This window comes from Triticum aestivum, chromosome 7A (genome assembly GCF_018294505.1).
Source record: "Triticum aestivum cultivar Chinese Spring chromosome 7A, IWGSC CS RefSeq v2.1, whole genome shotgun sequence".
In the NCBI taxonomy this organism is placed as follows: domain Eukaryota; kingdom Viridiplantae; phylum Streptophyta; class Magnoliopsida; order Poales; family Poaceae; genus Triticum; species Triticum aestivum.
The window spans coordinates 686,331,837-686,338,996 of NC_057812.1; positions in this window are offsets into that span (position 1 = coordinate 686,331,837).

The following is a 7,160-nucleotide window of genomic DNA, read 5'->3' on the forward strand; positions in this document are numbered from 1 at the left end:
TATCACCGCGTCGAACCTCTGCTGTCCTGGTCGAGCCTCTAGAGCTGCGGACCCACACCACTCAAACCCTTACTGGAGAGAACCACCGACCATCACCGACCGATGCCGAGTATCACGTCTCCATCAGACCATTGGTACCCAGTCCGATCCACGTGTCTCTCGCTGTCCTGCTGAAATAGGCTTCGACTCTCAATGCATTTACGTCATAGCCCCTCCATCAGCACATAGTGAAGTAGTCCATCAGACTCCAGTTCTACCCGCAACATGACTCCATGATGGTTGTACGTGCCATCCCTGCGCCCTGTTGACTTCAAGCTCTTATGTGTACACTACGTTGAATCAACCCTGCACCATAGCCTTGTCGAAGTCGCACAAGCCCTCAGGCCTGCACCACGTGTTTTCACGCCCTAGAAGTCGGCCACCATCAGCACCACGCTCCCATGTCATCGTCGCTGAAATGACCACCGTCTTCTGCTTTGACCAACATCCCAGTCGATTCGTCAGACAGTCCAGTCCGACCCAATCGAAATTATCCGACTGCAACCATGCTCCACCCTGCGCCGTGTCCACCCTGCACATCTCAATGCCCTACTTGACGTCCTGTGTATGCATGGGTCCACAACGCGCTCTAGACTCCTCCAAGTGTTATACGCACGTCGTCCATACTTGAATTATGTCCCGGTCACCTTGACATCTCATGTGTTCCCATCAAGCCACCACAATGTGTGCTGTAGTAGCCACATCCAGTCATGTGCAAAATCAGCCTCACGCGCACCTGCTCCAATTGCTTCACTGCGTTTCGTCTTTGACCATGCACGTAACAAACTTGTGCATATGTTTCATGCCAAAAGCTTTGGATCCTTGTGCGTGTCTGCTCCTCTCGGGACTTTCACGATCTTTTTTTCCGAACAAATCTCGTAGGAGTATACTGCATGTGTCACACACATGGCCTGCACGTGTCCTTCCGAACCACCGGTGCCTAGCACACTTCAGCCCCGCGTATGTCCGGCTGCAACCTGTACGAGCTCCACCGCCTGCAGTCCATGCACCAAAGTCCTTCCTTGCACAGCCAAGGTCGTCATAGCACACCCAGGCCACGCTTCGAGTTATTTTTTCTGTATGTGCCTTGGTCCTTTGGTCCTTTGGGCCGCCTGCCAACCGCGCCAGATGCGCCTTCGGCCGTGCTAGTAGGCTGCTGCCCTAGCCGCCGCTGAAACAAATCTGTACGCAGACACCATTGCCTTTGTGGACTCCTACTTACATGAGCTGAAACATCTACAGAAGCCGACTATGCAGTCTTCTGGAGTCGGCCGATCTCCTCGACCCACAGAGGAAAGATGGCTCGACCCACCTCAAGACTGTATGAAGATGAATGTTGATGGCGCGGTCGCTCGCCACAGAAGAGGAGGAGCAGTCTCGGCAATATGTAGAGACAGTCAAGGACTTTACCTTGGATCCTCATCGATGGTGTATCCCGGTGTGACTGACCCAGTGATGCTCGAGACATTCGCCTGCAGGGAAGCTCTATCCTTTGGAGAAGATCTTAATCTGCATAAAATCACAGTGACGTGTGACAGCCAGGGAGTGGTTGACGACATCAACAAAGGGACGGGAGGACCCCATGCTGCTATAGTATATGAAATAATAGGTCGTAGAAGTGGTTTTCAGTTTTGTAATTTCATTCATGAGCGTAGAAACTATAACTTTGAGACTCATAAGCTCGCCAAGTTCTCTTGTAACCTGTAATTAGGTAGACATGTGTGGTTGGAAATTCTTCATGACACAACAGTTGTATCTATGAACGTTGCTTTGAAATTAAAAGCTTGGCGAGTTCTTCTAAAAAAACAAAACCACCGCCGTCACCACATGAGACCATGCGGCTGCCCACGTGGCTTGCCGAGACTGACTTTCGTGTGCGTGCGCCACCGATTGGTCTAACACGATGCAGTCTCGTCGAGTGCTTTGCTCACTTCATACTTCATCTGCTATTTTTGATCGCTTTCATCTGGCCGAACCAATCCCGATCCCCGTCGATGTCGCAAAACAATCTCCTGGCAACATGCGGTTTCCGCATCAGTCGCCGCCGATTTTCACATCGACCCGATCAATCCTTTGACCAGTGTAGCCTGGGCAAATTATGTCTAAGTGTATAATCTAGAAATCAAAAGTCGTGTATTCGAATACACAACATATAATATACCACCAAGCTTCGGAATCACAAATCCGCATTAATAATGAAGTGAAAACATAACCATAATAGTCGCACAAAATTTAATTTTAAAGTGAGCTAATATATCAATATCCACTTCCTAGACCAATTAAAGTTGAGACATGACAACAAAAGATACATAGCCAACCTTGCATAGAGGCAAACTCGTTATTTTGCCAACAAAAGTAAAACTATTCATACCATATGTCACTAGAAGCATCTCTTGCTTGTTCATTTTTGCCAAAAGAAAGACATACAATCAGCCTTGCGTAGAGGCGAACTTGTCATGTTTCCAAAGTCCTCGAAGGCACTACAATATCAAAAATGGATTTCTAATTAAGTAAATTAGTTGTGAGATTTGAAATCAAAAGCTTGCAAGAATAGAGATGGTCAGATGGAACATACCGACAATGCAATAAAGAAAATCACGATGCAAATGCCCTTTCCAAGAACTTATTGCAGTAAATGTTTGAATAATACCCTTATGATCAACTGACTTGAATAGCTCCCACTCGGTGTAACATATCATCAAGTCATTGAACCATTCATCATTGATCTTGCTACACAGTTTAGTCTTGATAATCTTCATTGCTGAAAAAGCTCTCTCAACAGATGCCGTTGACACCGGCGATATCAAAGCCAACTCAATAAGTGTGTATACCAATGAAAATATCAAATGTTTCTCAGTTTCAACCATCTTCATGGCCAAACTTTGAACATCATCACAAGTAGAAAAAGAAGCATGCCGTTTCACTTGACTTATATAAGTGAGAAGCTGCTCTCTTATTGTTCCACGGTCATCATTGGAAAAGTCATCATGATAAATTTCAGCAAGACGCTCAAGCTTGTCAACATTAAATTTGGAGAAAGAATTATTGGGGTCAAGACATGAGAAGCAATCTTCAGTTTGAAGGTAGTTGCTAAACAAGTGGTAAAATTTATTGATGAAATTTGAAGTTAGTTGCTAAACAAGTAAATAAGAAAATGAGCTACAACAAGTGGCAAGTTCACAATACAGAACTCCTTGTATTCAGTTTGAAGGTAAGGAATATTGCATGAATACCACGGCCTGCAAGTTGCCCTCTTCTTACATACTTCGATTTTGTAGTTTCCAGTAGCCAATAAACAGATAGAAATTATCTCTACTCATGAATTCATGTTCACCCCCAACTATTCCCCCCCCCCCCCCCCCCCCCCTAAATTTAAGCCCTAACCCCTAAGCCGACCTTGAACTCTCACGCCATGAATTGCATATCACACACCATAGTCTGCATGTGTATAATTAGTGCGTGTATCTCAATTTGTACTTTGCATCAATCCAACTTACCAGACCAATTATTCAGACTTCAGAGATGAGAGATCATTGGCCCTAATTTGGACAGAGATTTCTTACCGAAGAAAGTCAAAGCGGAAGCGGAAGCCGGATGAGAGGAAGGAGAGGCTGCGGAACGACCGGACAAATAAACTGCGTGGGAGCCTGGGGTCGCTTGCCGCCGGCCGTCGTCTAGGGCACAGCCTCAAGGCTAGCCGCCAGCGCCCCTCTGTCGCCCAGTCCTTGCGCTCACGCGTGAGAAATGAAGAGACATGAGAGAATTGGATAGGTCGATCCGTCATAGGTATTCCCTGCGTTGTTTTCTTTTGTTTTGACCTGGGCTGACCGCAAGTAGTACTCGTTTGTTGGGCTCTGAAGTTGTGAGAAACGAAGGCCCAGTGTTTTTTGCCCGGGTAAAGCAAGTTACCGATTAGTTTTGGGGAGCAACTAGTTAACGAGCACTCCTTCGGGAGCCTCGCAACGATCAGCACCACTTGGCGCGCTCTCAGGCATTCGCCACATGTCGCGCTCTGGACGCTTTCTTTGGATTTTTATTTTTTTTTTATTTTTCCGCACGCATTTTTGGGTTTTTAAATGATTTTTCCGGTTTTTTATGTTTTGGTTTTTCCCTGGTCTTTCATAGCTTTTCGATAAAAAAATCAAAAAAAAATTGTTGCGTGAAAAAGCGCATTTTTCTCGTGAAAGTCACGGTTTTTCTTCCGCGAGAGTCACGGCCGTGCCTTTGGGAAACGGAAAAAAACGCGTTTTTTGTTTTTTTTTCTTTCGCGAGAGGCACGGTTGTGATTTCACGAGAGTCACGGTCGTGCCTCTCGAAAAGGGAAAAACAGAACACGTTTTCTGTTTTTTTTTCTTTCATGAGAGGCACGGTTTTGCTTTCACGAGAGGCACGGTTGTGTTTACGCGAAAGTCACGACCTTGCCTCTCGGAAAGGGAAAAAATACGCATTTTCTGTTCTTTTTTCTTTCACGAGAGTCACGGTTTTGCTTTCGCGAGAGGCACGGTTGTGCTTTCGCGAGAGTCACGGCCGTGCCTCTCGGAAACGAAAAAAAACGCGTTTTCTATTTTTTTCCTTCCACGAGAGTCATGGTTTTGCTTCCACGAGAAGCACGGTTGTGATTTCGCGAGAGGCACGGGCGTGCCTCTTTCGGGAAGGGAAAAAACCGTGCTCCCAGTTCGGTTTTTTCGCTCGGTTTTTTCGTTCGTTTTTTTTGTGAAAAAAAATTCGTCAAAACCTATCAACATGGGATCTAGTTTTGAAGATCTCGAAGCGAGGAATTCAAGGGTGAAAACGGTTTGAGATTTGGACGCACAGTTTAAGAGATAAAATGTTTTGAATAAATGGATCTACGAAAAAAGGGAAAACTACCAGGTTGTGACAAGTGGCGCGCTGCATGTGCACCACTTGTCGCGACCTGGGAAAATGAAGTGTTCTTTGCAACGAGTACACCTTAATTGGTGATTTTGTTAATTTTAGCCTTTCATTTAATCTATCGATCGCTACTGTTACGAACCAGCCAGCCCAGACAAGTGAACAGGGTCGCTGGCGGTGGCTCCGTTTGACTCCTCCTCGAGATTAAACAACCGCCACCTTTTCATAACCTTGCTCATGATATCACTTGTTAAAATAAATCCGAGGCGCATAGTTGATCTACCGAGGATCAAACAATCACACGAGCATGACAACGAGATTTGTTAACGATGTTCACCGATATGGCTACATCCCCGGGGCCTGACTAAGGACGTTCCTCCCCATGACACCGCTACAATACCGCATCCCGGTCGCCCAGGCGCCGGCACACGCGTCGGCTCCCCCTGCGTGCCTGTGCTATTATGTTGGCATAGGTTGCATCGTGTGTCTACCCTCGATATATATGAGAGCCCTAGGATACAAGTGTCTACACAACTTTTACTCTATCTACACACAGTCCAAAACCAAGTCCAACAGTAACCTACCTGATACAACAATATTCGACATAACTCTAACACTTAGATGGTCAAATTCTTGGATAATAGTGTTCAAGTGAAAAAAGAAGCGGGCAAGCTGCCATTCTACAGAAATGTGTAATAGTATCTTAATAACATAAAATATTATAGAGTGGTGTCGAGCCCGTTGAAGAAAATTGGAAACTGATCTACGTGTTTTATGTGTTTGTTCTAAACAGCCACCTTAAGCTCCCTTTCTCACTTGATAGCTAGTGTTAGAGTGCCGGACATATGGGTAGCGTTATTGAATTTATTTGTGTAGTTAGTGAGATTACTACTCTCTTTTTTAGAACTAGTGACATTATCACTCCCTCCTTGTCAACTTATAGTGCATATAAAAGTTGATCAAAGCTAAGCTTAAATTATAGTGAGATTATTACTCCCTCCTTAGAAGGTCTTCCACTTCTATACCATTTCACCATTTCTAGCAGAAATTCTGAATTCCTTCAAACGTGTACGCTGGCGTTTGGAGGCGTTTCAGAATGCCTCCAAGGCTCCTAATAAGGTACGTACGTGTTGTAGTTAAGCTCTGTAAACTTTGACTAAGCTAATAGAAAAATAAATACATGAGTATTTATAATACTACATCAATATCATCACTTTCATGAAGAAAATATTTACATAAACACTCATAAAGTAAGGACGTCGATAACTGTCACACGTGTGGCATAATGGTCATCCGACACACAACCCTGTGTGGCATACCCGCAGGCAGCACACACGACGTTGTGTGGCGAACATTAGAATTGCCCACATGTGTGGTAGGAAGTCAGCTGTGTCGAACGAATCGTGCAGTGCGATCGCTGCCACCACCCGAGCGTCCATCATATCGGCCCTACATGCCTTTTCTATGTTGGGCCCTACAAGCTTAGTAAAGAGAAAGAAGCCCCGGGTTTTTTTCCGGTGAGAAAAAAAAGCCTATGATGCCATCCAACAACTTTAAAAGTAGAAAAAACTATGTGAATTTTCAGAAAAGTTGCCACTACATTTACGACTTGCCATCATGTTATTTTTTACAAAAATGGCAGGGTTTACCAAAACATATTAAATTGTCATGGCAGAAAGAAAATATGTTCCGAAAATGACATGAACTAAAATGTTCTATAGATCATCATCCGTACACTATAAGTTGCATGATGCATAGGCTATATTTGCCATGGACCATGGCAACTTTGTTGAAAAATGTTATATATATCATGATACATAGACTTTCATGGGATGATAAACAAATAAAAACACCGTCTTGCTGTGATAATAGAGCCCAGATTTACCATCCTATAAAACAGAAAGATGAATTTTCCATAATAGATAAGAGTGACAAACAAACTAGTACTGAAAAATCCCAATGGTTCAAACCAAAAAAATGCCGTCGTACCAACAAGCAAAATTTGCCATGGTAAAAAAAGATATTTTTTATATTAAAAAAATGAACCAAACAGGAAAAGTTCATGGAAATTTGCATCTATATCATGGGGGCAGAAAAAAATGGATTAAAAAATTGTGTATGTTTTTCTGTGCCAATCAAACAACACAAAAAAAGATTAAAATTGCCATGGCAAGTGCATATACAAATTTACCGTTGGATTTTTGTCAAAATTGCCATGCTTATATATGATTTCTTTGCCATGATTGTCA